A 19010-nucleotide genomic window follows, 5' to 3' on the forward strand; every position below is an offset into this window, starting at 1 on the left:
TCTAGAAAGAATCCGTGGTCGGTCCATATTCTGCTGAATGACTAGATCACAATCACATCGAGGCCTCTCATCAGTTTATCACACATCAACTATCTACCCAAGTTCTACCCAACATTTTTGTAGATAACAACATACATATGCATTCATATGCAACTTAAAAACTGATAAGATACTCATTCAATACTCATCCCAAATAAACAGATAACATATATATACACGTATATTTATACACACGTAACACGTATTCTAAAGTAGATACTTCATATCTATATGTTAGAAGAAAGGGAATATACACTCACTTGATCAGAAGATGATCGGACAGCACTATGGCTTTAAAAGTAGTATTCTTCGGTGAAACTAGAAGATCTTCACACACCGGGCTTCTTGCAGGCAGAGCTTCGGCTCGAAAATTCTTTTCTTCTCGGGATCTTCGGGCTTCGGGACTTGCTTCGGGTCTCGGGATGATACCAGGGCTTCGGGGGTATTTCTTTGCACGTAAATCGATGCAATACGGGTGAGAGATGAGAGAATGAGCAACCAAACTCGGCTGCCCCTTCAACTCTATTTATAGGGCTGATTTCTCGATTTTCACGTCGTGAACAGTGCTCCCACGTCGTGGGCTTGATCGTCACTGCATGCGTCATCACAGGTTGCGTCTGACAGGCTCTGAAAGGTCACGTCACTGAGTCCACCTCGTGAACACTGTTTTCACGTCGTGGTCTCTAACACAGCTTTGGGGTTTGCGCCCCAAACTTCAGAAATTCATAACTTTTGCATACGAACTCTGTTTTCGACGTTCTTTTTTTTCACGCGTAGGTAAAAACAAGATCTAAAACTTTCGTTTAGACTTCGTTGGCTAATTTTGACTTTAATTTTTATTATATTATTTTTAGTAGGCCGGGACAGGAAAACTCCGTTATAAACTCATAACTCCTTCGTCTGACGTCCGTTTTCGTCTGTCTTTCCGTCGTTGCACTACTATCGATGAGATCTTCGATTCTCATTTAGAAAGTTTTGGCTAAATATCGCTCGATCCCATATTCGAACTTCGGGCTGTACACTGCTAAGTCGAAACTTCGAAAAATCATAACTTCCTCATACGAAGTCAGATTTAGACGTTCTTTTTATGTACGCTCTCGGTTTAACATATTCTACGACTTTCGTTTAGATCACTAAGGCTAGATATCGCTCTATCTTAAATTCATATTTTACATCATTCAGCGTTGTGCCGGTTCTGTCGCGAAACTTCGACAGGTCATAACTTCTTCGTTATAACTCGGATTTCAGCATTCTTTATATATTCGGAAACCTCGTCACGACCACTACCACATCCTTCATAGATATCGGGTTTATCTAACATTTCATTTTGACGCTTATTTTTATCCTTAATTCAATTAAACCACACAATTAAGCATAAAACATATAATACTCAAATAATACATTCTTATTATTTCAAAATGAGTTACAAAGGTTAACCTAGACTATTACATCAATATTAATGCCTAGCCCAGAAACGCGGGTGTTACAATTCTCTCCACCTTAGGATGATTCCGTCCCCGGAATCACACATCAACAAACAAATGTGGATAGCGACTCATCATGTCACTCTCCGTCTCCCAGGTGAGATTTGGCTCATTCGTATGTTTCCATCGGACAAGCACTAATTCGACCATCTTGCGTCGCAACTTCTTAGTCTTTCGGTCAACGATTGCCTCTGGTTCTTCAATTAACCCTTTTTCTCATCAATTCTTAACTCAGAAATTGGAATTATATCGGGAACTTCTCCCGTGAACTTCCTCAAATAACACACATGGAAAGTGTTATGAATTCCATTCAGTTCTTCGGTTAATTCCAGCTTGTAAGCTTGGTTCCCAATCCTCTGAAGAACTTTAAACGGTCCAATAAACCTTGGACTCAGTTTTCCCCTTTTACCAAACCTTATAAGTCCCTTCCACGACGAGACTTTAAGTAAAACCGAATCTCCAACTTCAAAAGTCATCGGTCTTTGCTTTTTGTCAGCATAGCTCTTTTGACGATCCTGAGCTGCTAACATTCTCTCCCTTATTATTTTCAGCTTTTCAGCGGTTTGATGGACTATCTCCGGTCCCATAAACTGCTTTTTCCTCAGCCTCAAGCCAACAAGACGGCGTACGACACTTTTGTCCGTACAAAGCTTGATAAGGTGCCATCTTAATGCTCGAGTGGAAACTATTATTGTAGGAAAATTCTACCAAAGGCAAATGTTCATCCCAGTTGCCTTGGAATTCCAGGGTACATGCTCTCAACATATCTTCAAGCGTTTGTATTGTTCGCTCGCTCTGCCCATCAGTTTGTGGATGGTAAGCTGTACTTAAACACAACTTGGAACCCAATTCCTCTTGTAGACTTTTCCAAAACCTTGAGGTGAAACGGCTGTCACGATCCGATACAATCGTTAACGGAACACCGTGAAGCCTCACAATTTCCTTCACGTAAGAATTCGCAAGCTTATCCATAGACCATTTCTCATTGGCTGCTATGAAATGCGCACTCTTAGTGAAGCGATCAACGACTACCCAAATCATGTCGTGACCATTCTTTGTTCTGGGCAGTTTAGTGACAAAATCCATAGCAATGTCTTCCCATTTACCCATAGGTACATGCAAAGGTTCTAAACTTCCGTATGGTTTCTGATGTTGTGCCTTGACTCTCGCACATGTCACACACTCCGCCACATACTTTGCAATATCAAGCTTCATCGTTGGCCAACAGTAATAGGTTTTCAGATCCTACATTTTAGTGCTGCCAGGATGAATTGAGTACATGGTTTTGTGAGCTTCTTCCATCAGAAGATCTCTTATTCCTCCTGACTTAGGTACCCAAATACGATCTTGGAATACCTTCAGTCCATGACCGTTTGTACCGAACACCAACGTTTTGCCCAAACGTTCCTCCTTCCGGTCATTATTTTCAGAAGCTTCCTCTTGAGCTTTCTTTATACTCTCCACAATTGTCGAGACAACTTCTATTCTCAATGCTCTTGGCCTTTTTCTCTCAAGATTGACTTTCCGACTGAGAGCATCAACGACAACATTTGCTTTACCGGGGTGGTAAAGTATCTCACAGTCGTAGTCCTTAAGTAATTCTAGTCAGCATCGCTGCCTCATATTCAATTCTTTCTGACTAAAGAGATATTGGAGACTCTTATGATCAGTGAAAAGTTTGCACTTCGTGCCATAGAGGTAATGCCTCCATATCTTTAGAGCGAAAACTACCGCTACCAGCTCCAAATCGTGAGTGGGGTAGTTCTTTTCATGCTCTTTCAGCTGTCGAGACGCATATGCTATCACATTTTTTCTTTGGGTCAAAACACAACCCAACCCAACACCAGACGCATCGCTATAGACAGCGAAGTCTTCAACTCCATCGGATAGAGAAAGAATCGGTGCCTCACATAACTTCTTCTTTAGCAACTCGAATGCTTCTTTGTGCTTATCACTCCAAGCATAAGTAGCTCCTTTGTGAGTCAAAGGTGTTAATGGAGTAGCGATCGGAGAAAATCCTTGGATAAACCTTCGGTAATATCCAGCTAATCCCAAAAAGCTTCGGATCTCCGTGGGACTTTTTGGTTTTCCCACTTCATCACAGCTTCAATCTTTGCTGGATCAACCATTATCTCTTCTTGGTTGACCACGTGACCCAAGAATTGGACTTCTCGAATCCAAAAATCATATTTTGAGAACTTTGCATACAGTTTCTCCTTCTTCAAGACTTCCAACACTTCACGCAAGTGTCTTCCATGCTCCTCGTGGCTCTTCGAGTAAATCAGAATGTCATCTATGAACACTATCACAGATTTATCAAGGAACGGATTACAAACCCTGTTCATTAAATCCATGAATGCTGCTGGAGCATTGGTTAGTCCAAACGACATAACCAAGAACTCGTAGTGTCCATATCATGTTCTGAATGCAGTCTTCTCTATATCCTGCTCTCTTACTTTCAGCTGATGATATCCTGACCTCAGGTTGATCTTTGAAAAATAACTTGAACCTTGTAGTTGATCGAACAGGTCATCAATCCTCGGCAACGGATACTATTCTTTATTGTTACCTTGTTCAGCTCTCTGTAATCGATGCACATTCTCATACTCTCGTCCTTTTTCTTTACGAATAACACCGGAGCTCCCCAGGGTGATGAACTAGGTCTAATGAAACCTTTGTCCAATAAATCCTGAAGTTGCATCATCAGCTCCTTCATCTCCGTTGGTGCTAATCGATAAGGTGCTTTTGCTATTGGCGTGGTTCCTGGTAACAAGTCAATACGAAATTCTACTTGTCGATCAGGCGGTAATCCAGGAAGATCTTCTGGAAATACTTCCGGATAATCACAAACCACAGGAATGCTCTGCATCTCCTTTTTCTCTTTCTTTCCATCAATCACAAATTCCAAATATGATGTACATCCTTTGGCCAAACACTTTCTGGCTTTTATTAGTGAAATGATCCCAGAATTCACTCTGCGTTTGTCCCCTACACCATAAATGACTCTTTCCCAGGTGGGTTTACTTTTACAATCTTCTTCTTGCACAATATCTCGGCGTCATTGGCGCTAAGCCAATCCATTCCCAGCACGATGTCGAAACCGTTAAGTTCGATAAGCAATAATTCCTCGTGGAACTTATTCCCATTCATGTCGATTAAGATGTTTTTCATACGATGGCTAACAGGTACAAACTTGCCACTAGCAACTTCGACTAATAAAGCATTATCTAGTCTATCAACAGGCAAAGCTAGTTTTCTACCAAATTCATGCGATATAAAGGAGTAGTTGGCTCCAGAATCAAATAAAATTTGGGCAGGCAAATTGTTTACGAGAAAGGTACCTGAAGCGACATCAGCTTCATCTTTCGCAGCTTCCAGTGTCATCTGGAAAGCTCTTGCTTTAGGCTTTGGGGGAATATTGGGTTTTGCTGCCTCCTTCTTTCTCGGACAGTCTTTCAAAATGTGCCCCTCTTCGTTACATCCAAAGCACACTCTTTTGTTGGACGGACACTCATTGGCGTAATGCCCCGTCTTTCCACACTTGTAGCAGGTCACATCCTCGCTACATTTCCCAGAGTGCTTTTTCTTGCACTTTTCACACCATTTCGATTCGCCTCCAAACGTTTTCGAATCAGACTTCGAAAATTTGCTTCTCTTATTGGAACCTGATGTTCCTTCAAACTTTCTTTTCTCGCCAACCTCAACCTTGCTGGCGGTTGTCCCCTTTATCATGTCCTCAACAGACTTGGCAGCCCAAATAGCTGCCTCAAGAGTAGGTGCCTGACGTACTGGCACCGCATACTCCCATGGGAGTCCCTTTGCGTACCGGTCAACTTTTGTCAGCTCATCTGGAACGATGCGCAAAGCAAACTCCATTTTGTCGGTGAAGGCGTTTGTCTAATCGTCAACTGACATGCTGCCTTTCGCCAATGTCAGGAACTTGTTCTCCAACTCCAGTAGATTTTGGTCCGAGCAGAACTTGCGCTTGAATTGCACCAAGAACTCTGCCCAAGTCAGTTGCAGTGGCTCATTAGGGCTTAAGGTCTTCCCCAGAGTGTTCCACCAACGAACAACTCCACCCCTGAACTGAGGTACTGCGAAAGTGGTCTGCAACTTGCCTCTGCAGCCACACGTCATGAAGGCTAGCTCCATTTCCGAGATCCAATCCATAACTCCGATCGGATCCTCCTTTCCAGTGAAGGTCGATGGTTTGCAAGTCAAAAAGTCTTTGTACTTGCATCCAAGTCCATCATTTCCTCCCTCCTGGTGTTTTTGTCTAACTAACGGTGGGTTGTCTTGACCAATTATCCCACTAAAGTTTTCTCCTTCAGATTGCCCTCCATTAACTTCGGGCACTTCCACGTGAATTGACAGTTCTTCACGGTTTTGTCGAAGCAGACGCCTCGTTTCTTCCATTTGACGATCCAACATCGTCTGAATCATCATTTGTACCCCAGCCATTGTCACTGGCTCAGGTGCTGCAGCTACTACATGAGCTTGCTCAATCACTGGTGGTTGAGGCTGTTGATTCATGTTTTCGTTAGCGTTTCCAACTCCACTTCTTGTTCTTGCCATTCTTGATCTATACACCGAATAAGGTGAATTTAGATCCTCAATCACGATAGATAATTAAATCATCCTTATCGCTCCGAAACGTTTACATGCTAGTTCTAATACCGTAGTCCTACGCTAGAACCCTAAACACATAAGGTTTCCAGATCCGGTTGGCAACAAACCATCCGAACGAATATTATCATATATGGCAAACATATAACATTTAGCACATAAAAGAATTTTAGGCAACTTTCCTAAAATAAACTAGTGCTCGTGTCTAAAATATAACAGACACTATATCAAAATCTTCACTTAGCATTCTAAGTTTAAGTCTAGAAATCCTACAAATTCCTAGTTCGCTTAAACTAATGCTCTGATACCAACTGTGACATCCCCAAAATCACGGCCAGAAAAGACCGGTTTCATTTATGCTTTTAAAATAATTTCAGAGTAAATCCATTGATTTAAAAGAGTTGCGAAATTTGTCCCAAAACAATACATGATAAAATAAGGTTTATCAAAGCATTTCTTAAAGAAATGTATTTTCATTATATATCAAAACTCGGGATGTCATGTTCCGATACAGACACAAAAGCATAAACAATAAAACATAGACCTTACACAGTTTTATACAACTACTGGTCTATAAACAAAAACATCTTCACAAGTTCTCCAACTTATGCTCTCGCGCCACTACCTGTAATACAAAGAAACTGAGTGGGTCAGGCTTGGGAGCCTGGTGAGCATATAGGGTTTTCAACCCACAATAAATAATTATATTTAATTTCACCAACCAACAATAACTCGATTACCCATTCCCGTTATCCTCACTTTACGTCCCTAAAACAACAACTATCACAAGGGACCTAATCTAGGATTTTCATCGGGACGGACAATACTGCAAAGGGGTTTCCTCAGCAATGAATGTCCTAAGGCAACCATGATGGGGATAGAATACAGCAAATGAACACCCAAGTTCACCAACACCTACAAGTTATGAGCCTGCCAGCATTCCACAGGACATTCTAGAAAGAATCCGTGGTCGTCATCCATATTCTGCTGAATGACTAGATCACAATCACATCGAGGCCTCTCATCAGTTTATCACACATCAACTATCTACCCAAGTTCTACCCAACATTTTTGTAGATAACAACATACATATGCATTCATATGCAACTTAAAAACTGATAAGATACTCATTCAATACTCATCCCAAATAAACAGATAACATATATATATATATATATATATATATATATATATATATATATATATATATATATATATATATATATATATATATATATGTATATTTATACACACGTAACACGTATTCTAAAGTAGATACTTCATATCTATGTGTTAGAAGAAAGGGAATATACACTCACTTGATCAGAAGATGATCGGACAACACTACGGCTTTAAAAGTAGTATTCTTCGGTGAAACTAGAAGATCTTCACACACCGAGCTTCTTGCAGGCAGAGCTTCGGCTTGGAAATTCTTTTCTTCTCGGGATCTTCGGGCTTCGGGACTTGCTTCGGGTCTCGGGATGATACCAGGGCTTCGGGGGTATTTCTTTGCACGTAAATCGATGCAATACGGGTGAGAGATGAGAGAATGAGCAACCAAACTCGGTTGCCCCTTCAACTCTATTTATAGGGCTGTTTTCTCGATTTTCACATCGTGAACAGTGCTACCATGTCGTGGGCTTGATCTTCACTGCATGCGTCATCACAGGTTGCGTCTGACAGGCTCTGAAAGGTCACATCACTGAGTCCACGTCGTGAACATTGTTTTCAGGTCGTGGTCTCTGACACAGCTTTGGGGTTTGCACCCCGAACTTCAGAAATTCATAACTTTCGCATACGAACTCTGTTTTCGACGTTCTTTTTTTTCCACGCGTAGGTAAAAACAAGATCTACAACTTTCGTTTAGACTTCGTCAGCTAATTTTGAATTTAATTTTTATTATATTATTTTTAGTAGGACGGGACAGGAAAACTCCGTTATAAACTCATAACTCCTTCGTCTGACGTCCGTTTTCGTCTTTCTTTCCGTCGTTGCACTACTATCGATGAGATCTTCGATTCTCATTTAGAAAGTTTTGGCTAAATATCGCTCGGTCCCATATTCGAACTTCGGGCTGTACACTGCTAAGTCGAAACTTCGAAAAATCATAACTTTCTCATACGAAGTCAGATTTAGACGTTCTTTTTATGTACGCTCTCGGTTTAACATATTCTACGAATTTCGTTTAGATCACTAAGGCTAGATATCGCTCTATCTTAAATTCATATTTTACATCATTCAGCGTTGTGCCGGTTCTGTCGCGAAACTTCGACAGGTCATAACTTCTTCGTTATAACTCGGATTTCAGCATTCTTTATATATTCGGAAACCTCGTCACGACCACTACCACATCCTTCATAGATATCGGGTTTATCTAACATTTCATTTTGACACTTATTTTTATCCTTAATTCAATTAAGCCATACAATTAAGCATAAAACACATAATACTCAAATAATACATTCTTATTATTTCAAAATGAGTTACAAAGGTTAACCTAGACTATTACATCAATATTAATGCCTAGCCCAGAAACGCGGGCGTTACATAACGTGGTAGCCGACGCCCTGAGCCGTAGAGCGGAGAGTGCCCCGATTCGAGATGTGTGTATGAGGATGACAGTGATGACTCCAGTCTTGGATACCATTCGAGAGGCCCAGTCGGAGGCCGTGAAACCAGAGAACCGCAAGAGGGAACGAGTGATTGGGCAGGTGTTCGAGTTTGTGACGGATAGCCGAGGACTCATGACTTTCCGAGGGAGGATTTGGGTGCCATATACGGGCAGAGCTCGGCATATACTGATGGAGGAGGCGCATAGATCGAGGTTCTTGATCCATCCCGGGGCTACTAAGATGTATTTAGACCTGAAGAGAGACTATTGGTGGCCCTTTATGAAGAGGGATGTTGCTTGGGTAGTTGAGAGGTGCTTGACCTGCCGCCGGGTCAAGGCAGAGCACCAGCGTCCTCATGGTCCATTGCAGCCTCTTGAGATTCCCCAGTGGAAGTGGGAACAAATATCGATGGACTTTATCACCAAGTTGCCAAGGACTGCGCGAGGAGTTGACGCGATTTGGGTGATTGTGGACCGACTGGCGAAGAATGCTCACTTCCTTGCTATTAGTGAGATCTCTTCTGCGGAGAGATTAGCTGAGATCTATGTGAGAGAAGGGGTAGCGCGTTATGGGGTGCCTGTCTCGATAGTGTCGGATCGGGACGTGCGTTTTACTTCTAGGTTTTGGAAGAAGTTTCATGAGGAGTTGGGCACGCGCTTGCATTTCAGTACTGCGTATCACCCACAAACAGACGGGCAGAGCGAGCGTACGATTGAGACGTTTGAGGACATGTTACAGGCATGTGTCATGGACTTCGGGGGAAGTTGGGACACCTACATACCACTGGATGAGTTTTCCTACAACAAAAGCTATCATTCGAGTATTGGTATTCCTCCCTTTGAGCTTCTGTATGGGAGAAGGTGTCGGACTCCCATTTGCTGGGGAGAAGTGGGACAGAGAGTGATGGGTGGCACGGAGATAGTACTGAAAACAACCGAGCAGATCTAGCAGGTCAGACAGAGGCTTCTGACAGCACAGAGTCGCCAGAAGAGTTATGCGGACAGGCGACGGTCCGAGCTAGAATTTCAGGTCGGAGATTTTGTGCTCCTGAAGGTATCCCCATGGAAAGGGGTAATCCAATTCCGCAAGCGGGGTAAGCTGGGACCCCGATACATCGGTCCTTTCAGAGTAACCGCCAAAGTAGGCAGGGTAGCATACCAGTTGGAGCTACCTGCGGAGTTGAGCCAGATCTATAACACCTTCCACGTGTCCTAGTTGAGGAAGTGTGTGGCCGATGAGACGGCGATAGTACCACTGGAGGACATTCAGGTAGATACGAGCTTGAACTACATTGAGAGGCCGATCGCAATTCTAGATCGAAAGGTGAAGGTTCTGAGGAACAAGGAAGTGCCCCTGGTTCAGGTCCAGTGGAAACATCAGAAGGGGTCCGAGTTGACTTGGGAGCCGGAGTCGGAAATGCGGGAGCAGCATCCTGAGCTATTTACTGAGCATGACTTCGAGGGTGAAGTCTGATTCTAGTGGGGGAGAATTGTAACATCTGGATTCCCAGGTATAATATTTTAATATTTTATTTTAGATTTGTCGTGTGACTCGACGAGTTAGTGCCTCAACTCATCGAGTAGAATCGCGACTAGTGACGTGGATTAATGAATGGACTCGACGAGTCTGTGAGGCGACTCGTCGAGTCAGCGCTGCTGAAGGAAACCCTAAATTCTCGGGCTTGTGGCCTATTTAAGGGCACTTATAGCCTCCATTTCGTCTCACCAGAACCCTTACACCCTTGAGAGAAACCCTACCGTCCATATTGAGCTAGAGTGGTGAGGATAGCTAATCTTGTGTTCATTTTGGCTCATTTCCTTGAAGAGGAAGGAAGGTTCTTTAAAGATCAAGAAGGGAGGGCCATTGGATCTGTTTCTTCTTCATCTCAAGCTTCAGATCGAGGTAAAAAGCTTTTACCTTTCTTGTAGGATGATTAGATCTCATGTTCTTGAGATTTAGGGCTTGTAACACCTTCTTGATGGGGCTATGGATGCATCAAGCCCCTTTTCGAGTTTAGACTTCAGATCTGGATCTTGTGAGGTCCAGAGAGTCCAAAAGTTTAGAGCCTTAGTGAATCAACCAAAGAGTTTTGTGTTTTGGAAGCATTAATGGAGTAGTGATGGCATATAGAGCAATATATGCCATACATGGTCAAGTATGAGCATTTGAGACAAGAAAGGGGTAAAATGGTCTTTTACCCATTCCAAGAGTTAGAAAGAGTGTAAGAGAAATTTTGGTGTATTTGAGTAAGAGTGGGATATTAATTAGAGATACTTATCTAATATGTTAGGCTGAGGCTAGATCGAGGATTTCGAGCACGGGATTTTACTAGCTAGCTTACGAGGTGAGTCTTCTCACCATACTTTACCTAGAGTGGTATCTATGTGTGACCAGAGGGTCTATTGTGTTTATTTGAGTACTGTGATATTACTGCATTATGTCTGTGTGATTTATGCTATGTGTTATACAGAGTTTACAGAGTTAGGACCGGAGGGTCCACAGAGTTAGGACCAGAGGGTCCATCAGATTTGTGGGATTGGAGGGTCCCACTGAGACACATTGACCAGAGGGTCTTACAGAGTTATAGCCTCGAGTGGCTAATGTGTTGTATGTGGTATTGTGGGGAACTCACTAAGCTTTATGCTTACCGTGTTACGTGTTTATGTGTTTCAGGTACTCCATAGGATCGCGGGAAGGCACCGGCGTGATTGTACACACCTGTTCGAGATTATGTTGAGGATTCTGGGATTTGACTTTTGTTGTGGATTTATGTTGACTTTGAGACACTTATGACTTTTATGAAATATAATATATGAGTTTTATGTGTTTTAAAATGAAAAATTGGTTTGAAAAATTACGTCGTTACAGCGTATGGGCCCTGTGCTTCCAGTAGTACCGGCCCATACTACCGTCTACACATACCCATATTCGTATAAAAGGGTCGTCACAGACCACCCGATTGCAAGACCCAACATCTAGGATACACATAAATCCTATACATTTTCTACACAGTGGCTAATCCTTCCTCATGCGAGCCTACTATAAACTGCACTCACTCATGGAACTTCCACCAACCCTGTAGTCACTCGTGCATGCTAAACATACATAACGTTGGACTCCATAGACTGTCGAATACTTGATTCTACCCTAAGCCCACAACCAAACAAGGAACAAGAAATAAGGCTAAATCAAACATTCTCAAGCTATAAAATCTTAGTTATGTACCATTATGGTGCATACACTAAGCAACTACAATAATGATGTCAATTCCATTTAGCGTACAATAAAATCTCCTAGGCTATCAGGCATCAAAATTTAGGCAATTCTATCATGCAAATCCTGAAGATCTCTAGCCTACAACTAGCATGCAATTCTATCATAATCATCATAAGAAAATAACAGTGTGGGTATCTTGGGGAATACTTTATTGCTCCGGCTGATCGTACACATCTCATCCCTCATTGGTTACTTTTGAAAACAGTTTTGAAAATAATTTGAAAACTTTTGCAGATCCTTAGTTTGAGTATGGATTTAGATGAATGTTTATCTAATTCTCTCAAACCAGGGCTCTGATACCAACTTGTAACATCCCAAAAATCAAAGCAAAATTTTCATTTTTAAAACCATTCCAAAAATCCATAAGTTTTACAAAACAAGTTCTCAAAAGTCACTATCATGAATCAGAGTAACCTAAAATCATAAAACACATAAAATCCAAGATGATGTGCACGATCAGGCCTTCGCCTTTCCCCTGTTCACTGAAGTACCTAAAACCATAAAAATCAAACTATAAGCCAAAGATTAGTGAGTTCCCCCAAAATACCATACACAATATAACATATACAATCACGTATGTTGGGTCCACATTCATCGAACTAGATTACCCTTGGGTCCACAGTCATCAGACGGAATTACCCCTGACCCACAATCATCGAACTGGATTGCCTTGACCCAATCATTCATCAGACTGGAATGCCCTGGTGTGTTGGTTTATGCACATAGGAGTAAAGCCTCAACCCAAACCGTACTATATCGACATATGCAACAGATAAATCATATAATAACATCAAATAATCATGCAGATCTAACAGATTACTACAACATAGAAACATCCTGTATACTAGGATACATAACGTAGTGGGTTGGCATTGGTGCTGTAACTCCCGTAGATCCGGGCTAGTCAATTTAGAGATAATAGGGGTCAAAAACGACTTTTTGACAAAATATTATTTAGAATAAATAATCTTAACCAAGTTGTAGAATACGTCGCAAGGGTTCCGTACATATAAAGAACGTTGAAATCCGAGTTATAACGAAGAAGTTATGGTACGTCGAAGTTTTATGGCAAAACCGGCACGACACCGGGAGACGTAGATAGTGAATTTATGATGGAGGAAGTTTTAGCCTTAGAAATCTAAACAAAAGTTGTAGTATACGTTAAACCGAGAACATACAAAAAAAAAAGAACGCCCAAATCTGACTTCGTATGAGGAAGTTATGAATTTTCTAAGATTTGGCTTAGCAGTGCACAACCCGAAACTCGAATTTTAGATCGAGCTGTTTTCGGCCTACGCGACCTAAATGAGATTTGAAGATCTCATTAATAGGAACTCAACGGTAAAAAGACAGACGAAAACAGAGTCCGTATGTAGAAGTTATGAATTTTACGCGGACATTTAACAGTATAATCTCCTCGTACTGTTAAATTTAAGATCGGTCGAGAATTAGCTGACGGAGTCAAAATGAAAGTTGTAGATATTATTTTTACCTACGCGTGGATATAAAGAACATCAAAAACAGAGGTCATATGTGAAAGTTACAGATTTTAGAAGTCGGAAGTGTGCTGTGTGAAAATGGGTGATGTGGCACAATCTTGGCCATTGCTTTCTCCCCAAGTCTTTCTTCTCTTTACTCTCTCTCTAGAATCTCTCTCTAGCCCCGAAACCCCCCCGAAAAGCCTAGGGAACCTCCCTAGCACGAGGCGGAAGCCCCGAAGTGCTCGACGGCTCCGAGAAGAAGAGATTTTCGGCTCGGGAACGCTGCTCCAAGCAAAGCCCGGTTTTCTATAAAACCCGCTGTAAGTGATCTACGCCTACGCTATTTTTAATATAGCTTTTATTTAATTATAGTAACGTTATTAGGACCTTATAAGGAGTACTTGGGCTATTATTATGGGTTATATAAGTATTGTTTAACGCTTATATAATAGTAATAATAGCTAGACTATTAATTAGTCTCAACGAATAATAGACTAAACTCTAGTGGTAATAATACTAGGTTTCGTCGAAGGAAATTATTTTTTTAAGAAGCGAAGCGCTGTCTGAGTTCGGAATCACCACCTTTTCAAGTGAGTGCATAGTTACTTTCATCTTACACATAGATATGAAGTATTTTATATAAATTACGTGTTATGTGTGCATATTATCTGTATACTTGCTATCTATGTTGGATGAACGATTTTATACAAGTTTTATATAATTTAAACTGTATATGTATTTATATCTACATAATATGTTGGGTAAAACATGGGTAGATGAAATATGAGTTGGATGATGAGTTGAGAGGTGATATAGACCATGAGGTAAGGGTGAGAGGTGGACGATGTGAGAAGCCTTGTTCCCAAATGCTGGCCCCATCATCTAGCAGAGTATGGATGACAACCACGGACTATTCTAGACAATACAGTGGAACACTAGCAGGCTCACAACCTGTAGGTGTTGTGAACGATGTGTTCACCCGGTGTACTCTAAACCCTGTCGATCATGCAGACTTGGTGCCTAAACCTTGGCGATCATGCAGACTTGGTGCCAAAACCCTGGCGACTATGCGGACTTAGTGCCTGTTGTATAAACCATGGCGACTATGCAGACTTAGTGCCTAAACCCTGGTGACTATGCGGACTTAGTGCCTATTGTATAAATCCTGGCGACTATGCAGACTTAGTGCCTAAACCCCGGTGACGATGGACTTCGTGCCGATTCCTTAGGATGATCCTTAGGAATGAATGAACGAGGAATAGTTGATTCTTAGGGTAGATCCTTAAGAGTAAAGAAGATAATGGGGATGGGTAATCGGGTTGATTGTTAGATGTTTAAACATAATAATTATATTATTGTGGGTTGAAAACCCTATGTACTCACCAGGTTTCCCAACCTGACCCACTCAAGCTTATTTGTATCACAGGTGTCAATATGAAGCTCCTTTACACTGAGAGATTTAAAAGAGATGTAGATCACTAGTGTAAATGAATGTAAGTTCTGTTTATGCTTATGTTTCTGTATTGACGATGACATCCCAAATGTTTTAAAATGAATAAAAATACATTTCTTCGGAATTGCTTTGATAATGTATTTATCATGTTTTACTGGGAACTAATTCCGCAACATTTTTATTAAAAGAAGTACTCTGATTTTTATAAAGCATAAACAAAATTGGTCTTTTCTGGCCGTGAAAATGGGGATGTCACAAGTGGCTTCGACCCACAAGTACAGTGAGGAAAACTCACCTCACAGTATGAAAAATGGTTGAACAGATCACTGCTCCAAATACTGCCTCTACATATCATATATACAAATAAAAGGACCCAATATCTCCCATAATTCTCATTAAGTTCTTATTCCTTTAAGTCATTACATCTAAGTCTCAGATCTAATCCTAAATAACCTCTTAAATCATAAAGTTTCCAACTTCATGACTTTGCATGACTAGAAAGTATCCAAAACTAACACCCTAACATATCACAATATTCTAAGCTGTCACACCCCTAAATCGGAACGGCGGAAACGTTCGGGGGCGGATGACGTCATGTACAGTATCACAACAATTTTATAATAGTAATCAAAGTACAACAACCATGATATTGATAATGTATAGTTTTTACATCCGTGTTCAAATCAATGTATACTTGACACCAAAATGTATAGCAAAAACTAAAAGACGTAACTCTATGAAGCTCCGTCTTCTCAAAACCTGTGTGGATACCTGTCTACTGATTCCCTGAGAATACAAGTAGTTTTGAAAAAAGTGTCAACAATTAAGTTGGTGAGTTCATAAGCATGTTTGTATTTGAAATCAGTCATTTGTTCCTTGAAAATGTACGTGTTTTCTTCCAGAAAATCTAATATTTTCAGTTGTAAATGAATTGTAGTCTTAGTACTTTAAGACTAAAATGTATAAGTGTTATTGTACTCTGAAATAGTATAATGTAGTTTTAATTCAAATAAAACCATAAAATGTATGTTTATAGAAATGTTAGTTTTCTCTGTAATGGAAATAGTATTTTGTATTTGTACTTGTATGAAAATTCTTTAATGTAAAAGCCTGGATTCACCAGCTGTACTGTAAAATAATGGATTGTAGTTTTATTATTAAATAAAACCATATGAAGTTGTTTATGTATTCGTACACTAATCGTATTGTTCAATACCAAATTGTGAGTTATTATAACCATGCTTAATGACCTAAGATGGCCTGAATACGACGTTCTTCAGGCGTCAGAATCGGTATGACATTTGTCACCCCAGGCCAGCCAGCCTAACTGTAGCTAATAGTTTAGGTGCGGGATTGTCAGTCCCGTATAGATCTATACACAAGTGTCACGCTCTCCCTCCAGGAGACTCTAGTTATAATTTCAGGGCTTGCTTGGTACTTAGATAAGTACTTGAAGTATGTCTCACAAAGCTATATTGACTGTTACGAGTAGAATAATGAAAAGTCACTTTGTAATGAATAAACTGTATGTATGTTTCATAAACTATATCTATTATAGTTTATATGTTTGTTTCTATTAAATTGTAACCTGAACTTGATAAAATAGTACATATGTTCCATAAACTATACCTATTATAGTTTATATGTTTGTTTCTATTGAATTAAAAACCTTTGTATTATTAACGACTTTGCAAGTTTAAAATCGTAAATCCGTGAAAAAGATATTCCGTGAAATTTAACATTTATGTCCAAATGGTAATAAAATAAATTGCAAAAATATTCTTTTTGTTTAACATGTTTAAATAGTTTTATACTTATATATATATATATATATATATATATATATATATATATATATATATATATATATATATATAACTACGATTAAAAAGGTAGTCGAATCGTTAAGCTCACAACCAAACAAGGAACAAGAAATAAAGCAAAATCACAAATTCTAAGCCTGTTGAATCTTAATTATATAATTTATATAGATATATAAATATATGCTTTTTTAGTAACGACAACGATTGAAACTATTTGAAATAATTTAGATATTAACACAAGATTTCTTGTGTTTTACTTGTATTTCCCCCCCCCCCCCCCCCCCTAAAACAATGAAAAATCATGAAAACGTAGGGGGTAAGAACTCACCTCGAGTGTGTGTTCTTGATTGGGTACGATGTGGTAGCGATAATCCTCGGGTTAGAACACGTATATAAATTCGTATCCTAATAGTATTAAACACATATAATATATGTAAATTAGATCACCTAATAATAAAGTGTTGTATAACACTAATTTATGTAAGAATACTTACAAATTAATTCCTAAGAATTAATTGAAGGTTTTGATTTCCTGGGGAAAATCTTGAAGATGTTCTTGTTGTTCTTGAGGGAAATATGAAGATTTGAAGGTTTTCTGGGAAACTGCTTGAAGATATGAAGATTGCCTTATGAACTTTGAGAGCAAAATAGAAGGATTTCGGCCTTGAAATGTGAATTGTAAGAGTTGTTTTCGGTTATATATATATATATATATATATATATATATATATATATATATATATGGGATAAAATGATTTGACATGTGTATTGGGAGGTGTATTTTATCACTTTGGATTGTGTGCCACCGCCTAGGAATGAGATTTTGGCCATAAAGAATTAGATTTCGGTCCTAGCATGACCGAAATCACCTAATGTGTCTCACAAAAGGTAGTTTTCGGTCTTAGTGGAGCACCCAAAACCGAAAATCCTAATTGATCTAAGATTCCAAAAGCCGAAACCACTTGTTTCCTAGATATTAGAACCGAAAACTCAATTGTTTCTAGATTCCAAATACCGAAATCTAATATTAGGTGTCTTATTTGTGGTTTTAACTTAACCTTCTTGACTTATATTGACTTGATACTAACTTACTTCAACATTGTTTTCAATATAAGTATATATAACTTATATTAGCATGGCTTTCAAAGTATAATCGTATATATTAATATGCCCTCATGGCTAATTGTGATTTAATGTAACAAGGTTACAATGTGGTTTCCACTTATACATGGTACATCTTTTGACTTAAACTAATAGACTTTTGTTTATAACATTGATTTTTATTTAAACATTGTTTGACCTTTATTGACTTTCTTTGACTTTTATTGAATGGAAATAACTGGTTGTTACATAATCCCCAATACTCATGCATGGATGAAAGGAAAGGATCAAGATCACATTTTTATGACTTCATGCACTTCAAAATATCTAAAAAGGATACTCATTAGGTCTGGAGTAGCTCATACTTTACTAGACCAAGATTATGGGACCAAAATGCATAAAACTTAAAAACTAACAAGATTTAGTGAAGCACTCATCAAGTTTAGAACTTTATACCTTCTGGAGGTTTCTTGAAAGGTGCAAATCCAAGATCTACAATACTTGAAGCTTTCCAAGTGCATTCTAATGATCTTTTTCCTTCAAGGATGGACACAAAACACTCAAATAGCTCAAAACTCTCAAATGAAAATTAGTGTTTGCAAGGGGTTATTTGGGAGGGTGGAGGCTGAAGGTGGAAGGGTTTATAGGATTTAAGGTTGCTTAAATAGGGCTCAAACCCTCAATATTATGGTTTGCATATCTGCCGAGTACGCCATGCATTCCCATTGAGTACGTCATGTGTATTCTTAAACACACACGTCCCTTTTAACAGCTTACGCCCAACGAACGCCCCAAGTACGCAGGGTGTAAGGACCATTTTTGCAATAATTGATACTTTGAGATAAGAAAGGAAATTACTAGATTGCCTGGGTGTTACAGTTCCTTGCACTTATTTTGAAAATATGTTGAATTACCTTGAGATGTTTGGGACCATTATTTCTACAACCACTTTGATTGAACTTTTGAAAGTTAAAATTCTTTTCTTAACTCATTTTTAATTTGAGCCTAGAGAGCGGTATTTCAGTTGTGGTGATCGATATTTAAAAATGCAAATCAGAACTTTCACACTTTCTAGAAACTAAATTTTGAGCACTCTCAAGGTCTAACATCTTCAA

Source organism: Lactuca virosa, chromosome 6 (assembly GCF_052849685.1).
Source record: "Lactuca virosa cultivar CGN04683 chromosome 6, Lactuca_virosa_CGN04683_v6, whole genome shotgun sequence".
Classification (NCBI taxonomy): domain Eukaryota; kingdom Viridiplantae; phylum Streptophyta; class Magnoliopsida; order Asterales; family Asteraceae; genus Lactuca; species Lactuca virosa.